Source organism: Uloborus diversus, chromosome 9 (assembly GCF_026930045.1).
Source record: "Uloborus diversus isolate 005 chromosome 9, Udiv.v.3.1, whole genome shotgun sequence".
Lineage (NCBI taxonomy): Eukaryota > Metazoa > Arthropoda > Arachnida > Araneae > Uloboridae > Uloborus > Uloborus diversus.
In genome coordinates this window covers 35978206-35994711 of record NC_072739.1, presented here as the reverse complement: position 1 = coordinate 35994711, position 16506 = coordinate 35978206, and positions in this window count along the sequence as shown.

Here is a 16506-nt window from a genome sequence, read left to right as displayed (position 1 = left end):
GAAAGGATGAATTCAATCTTTTCTAAAAGAACGACCAGCTTTCTTTAGCCATAAATATGTAAATTAAACATCATTACTTCGGATGAATATTTCAAATGATGACTAATGGCTGTATATTAACTTAGTCATAGTAGGTTGTGAGAACAAACTAAAAAAAAAAATTTTTGAAAATACAAGCAGCACTTTTTTTCAAAACGTTACGTACACAATTTGTTTAAGAATAGAGGAAGGTGTTTCCATCTAAATGGTTAAGTGATAGATAAAAGAATTTTGATAACATTTCATATAATTAAACTGTTTTAAAATTATTTTTTCTTTAATTTTAACATTTTTACAATATATTTGAGATACATGATTTAAAAAATTCATAGCTTTATGAAAAGTAAAAGTAGCAAAGCAGTTTGGTACAATTTGCAACTCCAGAGCTCAAATACGCTACCTTGAGGTGATTAACAATACTAAAGAAAAAGGTAAAACATTCCGTTAAAGGTGTTTTCTTTAGAAAAAATTACAGGCTTCAGGGAGTTGTGGTGCAACATAGTTTCAGAGGAATAGAAAAGAAAATTTCTTACAAGCACGATGAAATATTACTGTATTCATTAAGCTTCAAAGCAAGTTATAAGTTATGGCATATGTTTGTTTTTACCTTTTTCATCAGCCATTAGACAGTGGCTGCAACCCCCCCTATAGTTTATTGGAGTTGCGAATGTTAAAAATAAGTCCCGAAAAGAGCCGGAAAAAGTCCAGGTTTTCATCAAAAACTCAGGTTTTTGATCAAAAAGCCAGGTGGGCTGGGCTTTTTCAAAAGAAAAACGGATTTTTTCAAACTCTCTCAGCAACAGGCTCTGGGCTCACTAGGCTGGATTTAATTAATTAAATCCATCCTCATTGAAGATTAAAAGTGCTCTAAAAACTATTCAGTTTATCAATCATTAGAAGTAACCAGCTACTTTCAGTTATGCCTACAGTCCTGTTGAAGTAGCAGTTTTTCTTTCTTTCAAGATTAGCTGAGGATTTTAAAAGCTTAAAGCAATGACCCTGGTTTTGTCATCTATGCAAGATTTTAGCCCATTAGCAGTCTCGACTTCAATAAATTTAAGTAACCTGTTATTACCCATTGCTTATACAATGCATGTTGAACCTGAAATTATAATATGAAAGTTCATTTACTATATAAACAGCAATTATTTAAATATTTTTCAATAAGTAAGTCTGAGATAGGGAGACAAAAAACAGAAAAGTATACTCTAAAAGAAACCTTATCAAACTTCTGTGTAAAGGTGGCAGAACTTCCTTAGAGTTATATTAAAAAGACCTGTTGATAAAACCCAAAATTCTGTTAGCTTTAAGAATGAAATTAACAAATTTTGGACGAACCAAATTGATAACCTTACTGAGTGTCCTATCACCTATCCTTCTAATTGATTTAAGCAAAAAATTTCCTTGTATTTTGCCAAAATAAATAGATTATTTAAGAAGTTTTTTTTTTTCCTTTTTAACATTTTTTATGTTGGAGGATCATAAACAGAATTAGTAATTTTTTATGGGTCAATGACCAAAAATAGTTTGATGGCCTAATAATCGTCTAATCATAGACATCTATCCAGTAATTCAAGTTTAAATAAGCCAATCATTATTAAAATCTAAATAATTTTATCATTAAATTCCAGTCATCTAAAAATGGGGAAAGAAAGCAAAATTCAGTAAAAACAGCTAGGTTTGTAAAAAGTTAGTAGAATTTCTCAAAAATTGCTGAAATTAAAAATTGTTTAGAGGAAAAAAAAGAAATAAAAATCCTTATGAGAGAGAAATCTAAAAAGCTTATGAATTTCCATATAAATTATTAAAAATAGTACAGTTGAAAGCTACACAAAAAAAAATATTTCGTCTTCTAATGCAATTAATATTTCTAACACATTTTTTAATAAGATGCCTTGATGCATCATAGAAATAAACACTAATGGTCGCATATTTTCCCTCTAAGAATTTATTCATTCAAAAAACATTTCAGCTGAAACATAACATCAATCAAACCAAAAAGTCAAATAAACAGTTAATAACCCAACCGAAATAAAAAACAAGCAAGTGATTCTGATAAGAAAGCTTCTTTCATGTTTTAAGAGCTTTCTCTGTGAATTCCAATGACCTCTTAAGCACCAATTAAGGATTCTCAAGGATAAGAATATAGCAATTGAAGATCAAAACTGAAAGAGAAAAAAGAAGAGAGAAGGAAAATGGATATGGGGAATTGATCTGATGAACTCATAGAGTAGGGGTTCCCAACCTATTGATATTATACTATTGGGTAATAGCCTTAAAAAAGGCTAGGTAGAGTTTTCCCAAAAAAGTAGGTAGCGTATAACTAATTACAGTCATCAGCGAAAAATAAACAAACAATTCATATCATTACTGTTTTTCAAAAAATTTCGTTAAAAAAATCAAATTTTTAAATTATTGCTATCAGTAGGTTATGCTTTGAACAGGTCAGCTAGTTCATAACACATATTTTGATGGTTTTCTCAGCAACACTGATTAAAATAAAACAAAGACAAAGTAACAAAAGCAAAAACAAAGTAAAATTAAATAAAATGATAATGCAGATCAAGACCATATGCAAGGAGTGTGTTTTTAGGGTTCAAACCCCCTACAAAAATTTTCAAAGTATACGAAAACATACTTCTTTTCTTTACTATTTTTTTTCTTTTCAATTTTTTTAATTCAATTTCAATTGGAAAATGAAATTTTTAGAACTAAAAAATTGTAAAAACTGTGTTGCATCTATAGAATTTATTTATTTATTTTTGGAGTTATTACGAACATCATTTCTTACAAAACAACCAAAGTGTTTCCTTCAGATTCAAAAAATCATTTTTTTTTTTTTTTTTTTTTTTTTTTTGTAAAGGCAAGTTCTTTATTTGACATATTTTTAATTTTTGTAAAAAAATATGAATGTATTACTTCGAATGCGAGTATATGAGTACACACATCTTTACTTTTGAGTTATTGAAAAAGAAAGATTATTTGGCATACAAGAAAGTTGTGCACAGTACACATCAGATTTTGTCCTTCAGTAAGTAGATGTAGACATGTCATCGTTTGCATCCACTTAAAATTCTGACAGTAGAATATATGAATGAAATCAAATTTAACTGAGCATATAGATTTCATGCAAAAACTACAGGGTTTAAAAATATCTTTTTTTTTTTCGAAAATATCCAATATTTTGATATATATCCGATATTTTCAATTAGCCCAAACTAAAGTCTTCAAATTAGTAAATGCATCCTCAAATCACACTTTTTTTCTTATATTATCAGCGTTAGAAATCAGTAAAAAAAATCCTACTGGTCCTTCGGACCAGTCCACATGAATATATACTGGTCCGCAGACAACATCACTGGTCCGATTTAATCCTTCACTAAAACTAACAAGTAAGCAAAGAGTAAATAGTTTTTCTGCTGATGAGATTTTTTGAATGTACATAATATTTCAAAATGTAAAATATTTTGCTTGGCAATAAAACATTTAAATATGGTATCTTAAATACCCAAGTGTACAGTCTGAAAACCAATTTCATTAGCAGCCTTTAAAATAGGCTACCAAAAGTTTGAGAACTTAATTTGACTATTTTTACTTAGTTTCAGGGCGTTTTCCAACTCCACCCCTCCCCCTTTTGACTATATTAAGTAAAATGTGGATGTGTGACTTAAAATTATATAAAGCTATTTGAAAAAGATTAATTGTAAAAAAAGTCTCAACCAACAGTTTGGATAAGGCTAATGCTTCTGAATTTTTTCTTGCCAAGTGTGATTAAAAAAAGCCAGCAGTGACTGATGGTCCCAAGGACCACTGATTCTTTTATTGTGGTGCAAGTTTCAATGGTCTGGGACCAGTGGACCAGCAGTAATTTCGAACACTGTATATTATTACAATATGTAGACTAAAAAATTAAGGTTTCTGTCTTTATTTATATCTGATATTTCATTTTACATTTTTATTAATTTTAATGGAGTTAATTTAGCATTTGCTGTTTTACTCATTTTTCTTATGTTAGCTACTTTTACACAGTTATATGATTTAAAAATAAAAAATGCATTAGTTGGTGCACTGCCATTAGACATTTTTTTTTCTGACCAACGTTTAATATTTAATTAGGCACTTTTAATCTATACATATAATAAAATAAGATGTTTGTGTGTGTGTGGCGCGCATCCCGGGAAAATGGTAAGGCCTAGAAAGATGAAATTTGGTATACAGGTGTAGTTTTTGCTGAAGTTGTGCACCTCGGGCTTCGATTTTTGATATTTTAATTAGAAAAAAGTTATTTAATGTTTTATGTGATTTTTAGCACTTTTAACCTCACAGACCCCGAACCAATCGCGCCAAATATTTTTGATACTATAGTGTCGGAAATTTAATTTTAAATATGATGAACAAAAAAATTTTGAAGATAGAGCAATTTTTGTATTTTTTATGAATTTTTGAAAAAACCTTTAATTTGCATGTTTTCCTGGGTTTTATTTTTTTCTAATATCATCCTGCGAGAAGTATCAAAGCCTCATTTCTGAAATTTAAGTTGGTAATAGTAAAACCATTTCGCCCTCTTCAAAAGAAAAAAGTTCTTAAAAATACGCAATAGTTTTTTTTTTACAATATTTTTAATGCTGAACACATCATGTCCTTTCACGCATCAGTCGAAAAAAGCGTTCTTCAATCTTTTATGCCTGTGACGTCACTACTTGGGTTTTGATTTGATATTTACGATGGAATCTTAATCGCAAGCAATGTTAATCTTTTTTTTTACTATATAGCTTACTTCATTTTCTGACGTGATGTCCACGTGTTTTTTCGGCAGCGCTTGCTTTTTTTATTTCCTTTTTTTTTTGTTTTATTTAGGAATTGCATTTATTTCTTTTTCCGTCCCCCCCCCCCAAGCTCGACCTTTCGCTGTATCTATATTACGTTACATTTCATAGTTGTGCGCATAATTCAATAAAAACAGCGAGATTTTTTTTTATCTTTGTCAAACACTACTTTTTGCACACTACGGCGGCAATCTTGGTGTAAAAATGTGAATGGCACAAAAAAAAGATAGAGATGGATTGATTAATACTGCTGCCAAATTTATTTAAACAACCGCCGATGACGGCAAACTTGAAGTAAAAAGGTAAATGACAAGTTAGCCAAACAGCCGCCGTAGGTGGCTGCTTGCACATTGGGTGTCAATGCCCCCCTCCCTCCCCACATACACCATGACTTTGAAAAAACAATGCTTTCACATAAAAGTGGAAGTGCTTTTTGTTATTATTCGACAAAATTTGCATGAAGAGTACGTCGTTTGTGTCTCCCCTCCCCCTCCTTTAAAAATATTCCAAACGACGAAACTGGAGACAGATCTAGAAAATATTTTATTAAAATTATTAATGATATAGATAGATATAGATTGATTGACAACGCCACGAAATTAATTTAAGCAGCCGCCGATGGCGGCAACATTGGCGTAAAAAAACGAATGATAATACTGATTTATAGAGAAAAACATTGATTAATGTCGTTGCTAAATTGTTTAAGCAGCCGCCGAAGGCGGCACCCCTGGCGTAAAAAGGCGGGCCAGCTGGTCGCCGCAGGCGGCTAGTATGAAATAAAATTCTTACATAACTAATAATTTTATGAATATAAAATAAAAAGGAATATTATATTACTTTGTTATATTAATGATGAATTAATATATCACAAAAATATAGTATATAACTTTTAGCTTATTTTTAATAATAAATGAACAATATTACTATGATTACTTTAATTTTTACATTGAAAAAATTGTAGTAAAAAAAAAATCTTGAAAATATCAAAATATCTTGATATTTTCAAAATAAATATTGGCTATATATCGTGATATATATCGACGATATATATTGGCGAACCCTGGTAAAACACCCCCCTGAAACAAAAGTCTGGTTACGGCCCAAATGCAGATGTATCAATTCTGAAACAAGTGACTGACAATTTTTTTATAGTAAAATTGAATAAGCTAAAAAACACACTGGAGAAATTGAAAAATTTTATTCAAACTAATTAGGCTGAAAAGATCAGAAGAGAAAGATCTGAATCTTATTATTCTATGTTATATGAAAAGCAATGGTAAGGAAAAAGCAATTTTTACAATTCAATCAATAGCTGAAGGATTCTAATCAAGATTTTTTGAGCATCTATTTATGCCTTATGAATTGCTTAGAAGCACTTGCATTAGGGTCATTTCACAGTATTTTGAATCATCGTGTATTTGTAGAGTCTGTAACATGATTTTTTTTTTTTTTCGGCCATTACTTTTGAATAGAGACGTACCGAGTACTTGGTACTTGGCCTACTCGGCCAATACCGAGTAGTTGCAAAAAAATTGAATATTGTCCAAGACATATTAAAATTTATAAAAAAGAGCAAGCATATATAATATTCTGCAATCATTTACAAGTCAAATTTAAATTTTGAGAATAAGGAAGTTTGTGATGCTTCAATAGAATAAATCTTTATTTTAATGCCCCAAAAGATAATAAAACTTATTTATTAAAAATTGTGCAAAAAAGGTATGTATAGAAAATATGGAAATTTTATATTAAAAATAGATTTTTGCTACAAACAAAAATTAGTTATAAGAAATATAAAAATACCTTTGCTTAAAAAATAAAAGGAAATAAAACAGCATTAAAAGCAGTGCCGACATGTGTTTTGGCATTACAAGGAATTCCTTTTTCAGTGCACAAAATGTGAGCTCGTGGATTTAAAGGCATCTGACGAAGTTGGATTTTTTTTGTCGAATGTCTTTACATTCTTTAGCTCACATTTTATGCACTGAAAAAGACGTTCCTTATAACGCAGAAACACGTGTCTGCAGTGTTCTTGCACATTTGTTTTATTTGCTTTCAAAAATTATTTATGTTTGGCGGACTAGAACTATAATAGATTGGTATATTTTGTTTTAATTCCAACTTGATTAATCATACCTTTTATTTATTTACTAGCAAAAATACCCGGCGTTGCCTGGGTCAGTAATAATTATTAGAAAAAATCGTTACTTGCATTTGTTTTCTGTTTTAAGTAAAAGAATTTAAAACACATCTTTTTGACGTGATTAAAAATCGAGTTTCTTCCTTACCCATAAAACTAAAATAGCAATAAGTATAAAAACAAAGTAGTATTGATTTAGAAACGAAAGCACTATATTTAAGCATATACAAATTTAAAAAACATGAAATTAATCTTCTCATGTTTAAAAAGATTAATCTGTTGATACTTTTTTTTTAACATGGAGTCTAAAACCTTCTCTGTATGGCTAATGAAGTACGAAGTGATTAAAAAAAAGTAGCTGCGCTCGTAATCCCCTTATACTTGCTTTAGTTATTTCGGGAAATTTCAATCATTGTGGCTCTTGGTGCGATTTTACCGAATTTGCGAAAGTCGTTTCGAGGTACCTTCGATGATGCTCCCCCATTCTTTCCTTACTTTGTAAAACGATATGATATTAATTTTCGTTACAGAGATATCGTCGCCAGATGCTGAGATATTTTTGGTCACCATAAAATGGCGCTAAACAGTTTCATCCGAAATGTTACCAAAATAAGTAATAAAATTTGGTGATTGTTTGAAATTGTGCAAAAAGGAAAATTAATGGAAGTTTTTGTGCTGTTTATGGATTTGCCTAATTTAGTTGCTGGATTATTTAACACAGTAAAAAAAGTCTTTTGAAAATTCTTTGATTGGCGATATTTTGTTTACATGGTGAAAGCTGAGAAACATTATGACGTAGTCTTCGGCTTCAAAAACAGCAACGTTGAAAAAACTGCCAAATGCATCAGCTACGGAAATCTTTCTGCAAAAATTTTGGCGATCTGTTGGTTGTTTGGATAATGAGTAAGTGTTAAATTAGCATAAATAATAATAAAAACCATTAATTACTTTAAAGTTCCGTTTAAATGGAAAATCATCAGCCAAATCATGTATTATTTGCTAATCTTGTGCAAAAATCTTACTTCAAGATTTGACTTGAGAAAAGCCTTGAACAATCACGAAAAGCAAAGAAAGTCAACAATACAACAATTGTCGCTATCGACAGGGAGTTGAGATGATACACTAAATACTGTATTGAGTTGAGGAAAGCCTTCGAACATGGATCTAAAAAGCTCATAACTCGTTTTTTATTCTACTTAGAAATTTCGAACAGGTGCCATCTTCAGCAGAAAAATCAGAGCTTTCGATGGACATATAATGTAAATATGTGCAAGTATTTTTTCATCCCAATATTAGAGAATTTATACAAAAATTGTGTTTTATTGCCCCCCTAAGGGGGTTTTGCCCCCCATAACGGGACGAAAACTACCCTATGTGTTATTCTGATGCATAAGCTATATTATTGTAAAGTTTCATCAAAATCCGTTCAGTAGTTTTTGCGTGAAAGAGTAACAAACATCCATACATCCATCCATACATCCATACATCCATCCATACAGACAAACTTTCGCATATATAATATTAGTAAGATTTTTAATTTTAAAAATTATTTTTTTGTACAATTTTTAGAATAAACAAAATTTTTTAATCAATGTGCAGTTAAATTTGAGCAGGAATTTAGTTTTAAAAACTATTATATGGACAAGGAGGTCTATACTACTATTCCAATAAGTTCAAAATTCGTCACATGTGTGTCAGTGGTTCTTCTTAAAACATAATTGGTACTTAGTAACCCGAACCGAGTAGTGAAAGTCCGAGTACTCGGTACTCGGCCGAGTAATCGGTACTCGGCTACTCGGCCAAAGTGCTACTCGGTACGTCTCTACTTTTGAATTAATTGTATGATTAGCACATTTTATTTTGAGTTTGTCCTACCCAAATTGAAACTCAAATTAAAATAATTTGCAAATCAAACAGTAAATCAAATAGTTATGACAAAACAAGCGTCATGTTATGGATTCTACATTAGTACAAAATACTGAGAAATGGCCCATAACCAGAATTAAATATTTCTCATGGCAAGGAAAAAGCTGAAGTCATAGGCAAGCATTTCAACAATCATATAATACTTGAGGACCTTTTCAAACATGAAGATGTATTTTTACAAGTACCAAAACTATAGGGAGCAAGCCAGGGTCCTTAGGGGTAATTTATTAATTACATAAGGATGATTTTTGGGGATTTTTGACCCCCCTCCCCCCATCTAAGGGTACACAAGATTTTTAAACTCCTCCTCCTTATTCTTACGTAAGATTCCATTTCGTTTCTCAAAATAATAAAATGTTGATAGAAAAGGATCAGTTTCACTAAAACTCCCAGTTTGACATAAATCAAAGATTTTGGTTTTTAAACATATTATACGATGTGATACTAGTTAAAATGAAACATGGCATGAATAGTGTGATTCTTTAATTATATTTTACACTATTCATTCTTTGAAAAACAAGTAAAAAACAGCTCACCCTAATAAGTTTTTTACCTTCCAGAAGCAAATAAAACATTATCTCTTCCAAACCACTTGACTGCACGATTTCTAATAGGTATAATATATCGACTTGGAAAACCTATATATATCAAGGTGACGGTGCTTTTTTGTTTGCACCTGATGGCCAGAAGACACCATAGCATGTACAGCCCTGAAACTTGGCACAAAAATTCAAATGTAGCCGGGCCCGTGCTCCTCAAAGCCGAAATTCTAAATTTTGAATTAGTTTTTTCTAATTAACTAATTAAGCTAAATTTTGGCTAATTAGGGGGTAAAAAATCCCCCCACCCCGAAAACATTATATATCGTTGGAAAGGGTTTTCCTTCCCAAACAAGATGATGTTTGTTCCATTTTTCTCAATTAGTTAGAACAGGAGATATAAGTGATTCTAATTGAGCCAATTTTCAAGGCTTCTCTATCGAGAAATTGCTATAACACTAGGTCCACTTTCCAGACAATTTTCAACTGTAATACTAGGTCCATTTTCCAGACAATTTTTCAATTACTTTCTTTTTAAACATTTTGGAGGAAGTTGCCTTTGTTGCTTAGGAATATGTTACTGTTATTACTTTACTTTAAACTCATTGTGCGTATGTTAATTTTCTATTTAATTAGAAAGTCGCTTGGCAAATTCGGCGATGAATTATGGAGTTTTTTACATTTGAAAGCTACTGCAAATGTAATTAGCTTTTCTTTAATTCAACGGATTTTCTTTAAATTTTTAGCATAGCATTGCTGTGCGGGTACGGCTAGTATTACATAAGAATGGGTTTGACCTCTCTCTCCCAACAAAGTAAGGGTATGAAGAGATTTTTGTAACCCCCCCCCCCCCCCCGCCCTCCCTCTCGAGAACCTTACCTAATTAATGAATGATTCGCACCTAAGACGAACATATTGAGGCAGATAGTTTTGCCTTTAACAAGACTGAGTAACAAAAAAAATGAAAAAAAAAACCAAAGAAAATATTAAATCTTGGAATTAAATTATTTTGATTAAAAAGTTTAACAAATTAAGGAGAGGTGGGGCATGTTGGTGTAAGTTATTACATTTTTACATTCAAAACTAGACCTGATTCCCCCCCCCCCTACAACCATTTCCTTTCATTTCATAAATAGCTTAAGTTTGACACATGAAATTCTACTAAGACTCATGTATCTAATTTTTAAATCTTAAAGGTAAGATTGTAAAATGCCCAAAGTAAACTATCTACACTTCGTGAATAAATTTAAATTACTGTAACGCCACTAAAAGTAAAATTTGTTTCGCTGGAAGTTGAAATCGTAACTTTTATGGAAAATGTTCTTTTGTGAGATATAATTTTCAGTCACTTTTGAAAAAAATTGAGAATGAATAAAGAATTACTGAGCATTATTTAGACAAACACGTTTTACATACCTATAAGAACTAAATCAACTGTTTGGAGAGAAAAATCAGTGATATGAAGTTATTTAAAGAATATCCAAGGAAATATACATTCAAATTTTTTTTTTCTAAAAAAAAAAGTACGCATCCCACAAGAAACAATCTAGTCCCACAAGAACAATTCACAAAGAAGACACTGTTTCAAAATAAAAAAAATAATAAACATAATCAAAAGACACATAATATTTAGTAAAGTTTAATGAAAAATTCAAATCACCTTCAGAGTTTAGAGTAGCATCACTAACTTGAATCCAAATTAGTAAAGCACAAAAGTAGTTAAACAAACCCTTGAAACATGACTTCGGAAAGCACGACATTCCCTAAGTAAATATATGCTTAACAATGACAATGAACTTGCTCCATAGAGGGCATTTAGAAAGACTAATTGAGAGGGGGAATTGTAAACAAAGATTCTAAGAAAATGTATTATAGTTAGCAACCGCTTGGGCTTTATCACAAGCGGTAAATTACATAAACACAGCGGTCACATATAAACAACTGAAAAATCGAAGTATTAGCTAATTCCTCAATCATGTAGCGCCATCTAATGTGTGTTGAGTGTAATATTTTCACTTTTTGGAACAATATTAAATGTTTAAATATATATAAGTAAAATATTTTCAGCAAAATCAGCCTTGGAGAAAACATTTTCACATTTAAAAAATTATAATTTTGATATAATATTAAAACCAGCTCAATCCCGTTTTTAATATTTTACAGGCGAGACAAAAGACGGTTTGAGCTGCTTTAAAAAAAAACGCATTTTGACATTGAACTGCATTGAAGACTCATTATTCGACAAATGGTAAATAGTGTTGCATCAACAGTACATTTTGTTTTTTGTTTCTAGTGTGGTATTGTTTGCATCACACTATGTCCTTTTTCAGACATTGAAGTCGTTACTAGTATACGGCGAAATTTTTATAGCTCCCCACATATCTCTGCGTCATCGCGCAACGTTGTAACCAATATACGGCGATATCAATCGTACTCGAAGTTCAACATCATGCTATATATCACTTTGCGTCACCGCGTGATATCCTAACTAATACACAGAAATATCAAAATAAATAAAAAATCAGATTTTTTTTTTTTTTTTGTTTCCCAATATTACTTCAAATCATCTCTTGACATATTACACGATGTTCCTCGGTTTTAGAAAATATCTCCCTTTTCATGTCGTACTTCCAACTCTGAATTGAACGCTTAGTCCATAAACTGGAGATACGCTCTTTGAAATGTTTCTTTAAAAATAATATTTACGAATTTTTCCCACAAAGTGGCCGAAGTTTGAGCTTGAAGCAGTGGCGGATCCAAACGATCCTTTCGGGAGGGGCGAACAACTATTGCATTCTATGTGTGTGTGTGGAGGGGGCGGGACTAATGAAAAAAGAATTTAAAAAAAAAAGAAAAAGGAAGGATTTCTACGAGCAAGGGCGCCCATATGGGGGGACAAGTGCTGGCTCAAGCCCCCTCCCTTTAGAAATGAGAACTTCCTTGCTTTTAGTATTTTTTTTCTTCGTAAAAATGTAAAAACATTTCTTCTCCAGCCGTTAATGAATAAGTTATTAAAAATGCCAAATTTTAATAACTCTAATCTGCACTGAAATCAGTTTCCATGGGGAAAATATCCTGCTAAACCATGGGGGAAATATCTGAGCCTCCCCTTACAATTTTCCAGTCCTTTAAGGTCCTCAAAACTGTCTTTTTTCATTATAAAAAATATTATAAAGGTTGCAGAGTATCAAGATGGTATCTCCTTTTACTAGTTTTCGTACCAAACAATATTGAAATACAAAAATTATATTTACAAATAAAATTTGAAGATAGTTATGGAATTAGAATTCTCTCCGTTATTTTTTGATATTTTAACTCCAAGGGCGCAATTTTAGGGATCATTAATAGTGCTAAGAAAAGAGGGGTCGGGCAGGGCTTACCCCCGGAACATTTTTCGGAATTGAAGTCCTAAAAACGCAATTGAAGGTCACCTTTGATGACATAGCAGATGACATGGAGTTCAGAACTTTTTCTTTATCAATGTTTCGATGTTCAAGTTTTAAAAACGCAGTTTTAGTAGATTTTTGAACGATATTAAAAGATGAGGAAAGAACTTGGGGGCTCTTCTCTTGAAATTTTCGAAGTTGAAGCATTGAAAACGCAGTTGCAGGCCATGCAACGCTGGGGTGCCTTTATGACGCTGGGTAAAGGCAGTCTAAGGTCTAATTTCGGTTGGACGCCGAGCATTTTGGGCAACGAGAACATTGGAAGCCGGTAACATTGGGCGCCGAACAAAAAGAGAAAAGAATAAAGTCCAAAATTTTGCTAAGACTGGTTTATAGAGTATTTGAGTGGTAATTGATGCAAATTTAACAGCTTTACTCACATTTTTTCTTAAGATTTTAATAAATTGTGTACACAATAACTTTCCCCAAAGAAACACACCTAGAAATGAATTAGACTTACCTTGCCCTAAAGTATTTTGAGAAGTCAGGAACACTTGGTAATAATTTCACTAAGCAAGTATGGCTTGTTTTAGGTATAAAAACAATTGATTTACTAATATCTAAACAATGAATATATAAACCAGGGTTGTTTGGTTTAAACCATGGCTTAAACCAATTGGTTTTTTTAAAAAAAACCATGCGGGTTTTTTTAAATGGTTTAAAAAAAAAAAAAGCCAAAAAAAAATCCATTTTACAGGCTTACATTGATTTTCCCACACATATTGAAAAATGTAAAACTCCATTTATGCTAAGTTCCTAGCTAAGTTGCAGAGATAAATACTAAAACTGCAAAGTTGCTTCTTCAAAATGTATAACAAGCTTTAATCGAAAAAAATATTAATATATTTTTTATTTCATATATGTGCCATAAAGCAGATTTCAGTCAACCTCCATCATTATGCTTAATTTGCATGATTAGTTAAGATTTACTAAGGATTGAATCTTTTATTGTTGATGCAATCCATTATATTGCTCACTCCTGTTGCAGGGGTGTGACATTTTTTCCCATTTATTTGCACTTTCCTGGAATTTTAACTTTGACTTGTAAGGTAATCTAACTTAATTGTTTGCACCTAAAAATTAAGATTTGTTCTGCAGGAGAACACAAGTAATATTTTTTGAATCAAACTAAAAAAAAAGTTTATACTTCATATTATGATACATAATAGTTCCTTTTCCTTATATTATAATGTAGGAAGATTAAAAGACAAATTTTTTAATTCTCAGAACAAAATGCAAATGTATGTGTAAAAATTGATTGAGAAATATATAAATCTTACCTATATAAACCACTCTCCATTGGTGTTTTTTTTTTTTTTTGGATTCTGCATGCTCAAAAGAATTTGATTGGCTATACACCTATGCTGCTTTATGACTATTGGGTGCAGATAATTCTTAGTTTTTTCCAACCTTTTGTTCATTGGAAGCAGAAAGCTATTTTAATTATTTAATTTAGTTACAAGATTTTGTTATTATCTCTTTAATTAATCAAGAAGTTAGGTATAATGTGACTTGAACAACTGTTAATTATATGGAACCTTAATTACCTTCCGAAAATTGTTTTTCTCGCAAATAGTATTTAAACCAAAAAAACCTGATTTAAACCAAAAAAACGGTTTTTTTACCAACCCTGATATAAACTAAAAGTTACTGCTGGTCCTAAACAATATTTCTTAAACAGATATACAAAGTAAAACAAATTATGATCTTAAAGTTTTGAAACTTCTGCTTTTTTTTAATATAATTTCTACTTTTTGTTTCCAAATTGGAAAATAAAATAAATAATTGAACCATATAAAGTGGGAGGGGGGTTGCCTAACCCCGAATCGCCGCCACTGATTGAAGACACTCTTTAAAGACACGAAATGGGAAGATTGCACGCCGGGAACTTTGGACGCTGAGCATATTGGGTGCCGGGAACAGTGAGCCCAGTGTGCTCAGCACCCAAAATGCTCGGTGCCCAATGTTCCCAGTGCCCAATCTTCCTAGACCATTGAAGACATTACGCAAAGGCATGAGATTCAAAACTCCCAGGCGGAAATATGTTTAAAGTTCCAAAAACATATTTCAAGATTTTTTTGTGATGTAAGGAAGAGGTGAGGAGTAGAGTCTTCCCACGTAAGTTTTCTGAAACTGTATTCTTAAAAACGAAGTTGTAGCCTAACTTAGGTAACATTAGGTAAAGAAATGAGATTCAAAGCATCTCCCCCAGCAGTTTTTTCGAAATTGAAGCTCCAAACCAAAGATTCAAAACTTTTGACAATTTTTGATGACATTGGAAAGAGAGGGGGGTAACAATTTTCCCCCTTGAAAGTTTTTAGATTTCAAGTCATAAAAGTACAGTTCTAGACGATTTTTTGTGATGTGTTTTGAACGGGGGGGGGAGGCGATCGTTCCAATCTCCCCCCCCCCCTGTGAATCCGTCATTGGCTTGAAGCCAATTTGTCACATCTGTATTGTAATATTATTGTTTTACGGCTACCCTTTTTTTTAAATAATGCATAAACATTTACATTCAGCTCGTCAAAGTAGAGCCGCTATATAAGTCGACGCATCAGCTTAAGTTTAGCCATTTTGAATCAGATTTTTCATTGTTGCGGAGCTATAGGGTTACCAGAACAAAGTTTTGAGTTTTGCCAAACTGGCCAATCACAGTGAACAATCACCAAACGAGATTACTCGCCAGAAAAGATAACCACTCAAACACGCGCTCTGATCCAAAATCAGCTGATCTTAAGCTGATGCGCCAGCTCGAATATATACACTGAAGTACATTACTTCTGACGTCATAAAGAGTTTTTTCTGGCTCTACATTTTTTCTTTTTTTGATTATTCTATCAATTTCAGTGACTAAAAGTAGTACTTTTGTCTGAAGGAAACAATCCCATTCGAAATTCTGTCTGTAATGAGCCTGTATCCAGGAGACTTTACAGCACCTATAACCTAGAAATTTTGTACAAAATTACTTTGAGCTCTAAGGGTTTACACCTGATTTTTTTTTTTTTTTTTTTTCAAATTAGCTTTTTTTTGAATTAATTTTTAAAGTTAAAATTTCACATAAACTGCCTACTGAAGGCCTGCAAAATTTCCCACACCTTTTAACTATTTTGTTATGTTATGAGAAGGCTCTTAAGCTGTGGAGTTTGCTACAATTTAGTTAGGAGTCAAGAGAAAGGGCAATCTTCGAAATGTTTCTTTAAAAATAATTTTTACGTATTTTTCCCTGTTAAACCGTTCTACAAAGTGGCCAAAGTTTGAGCTTGAAGCCAATTTATTTTCCAGTATACTCGTCTGGATAGTATTCAATAATGTGATGCCATTAATGCAACATAAAATGTTACATTAATAGCCTCTGTTAAGCTATTTTTGCAATATACTTAAGAACTGAAAGTATACAGTGTTGTTCTCCATCATAAACCATAATCACCCCCCTCCCCCCCGAAAACATCATCTGGGATTCATCTCAAGGACCAACGAGAGGCCTGGTAAAACCAAACTGGCAGGGATGCCCTGTTGGCTCTTGATGGGCCCCGCTTTGTATAGAGCTTTGAACTACGTCAAGCTTCTTCCAAAAAGACAATTTTTTTAAA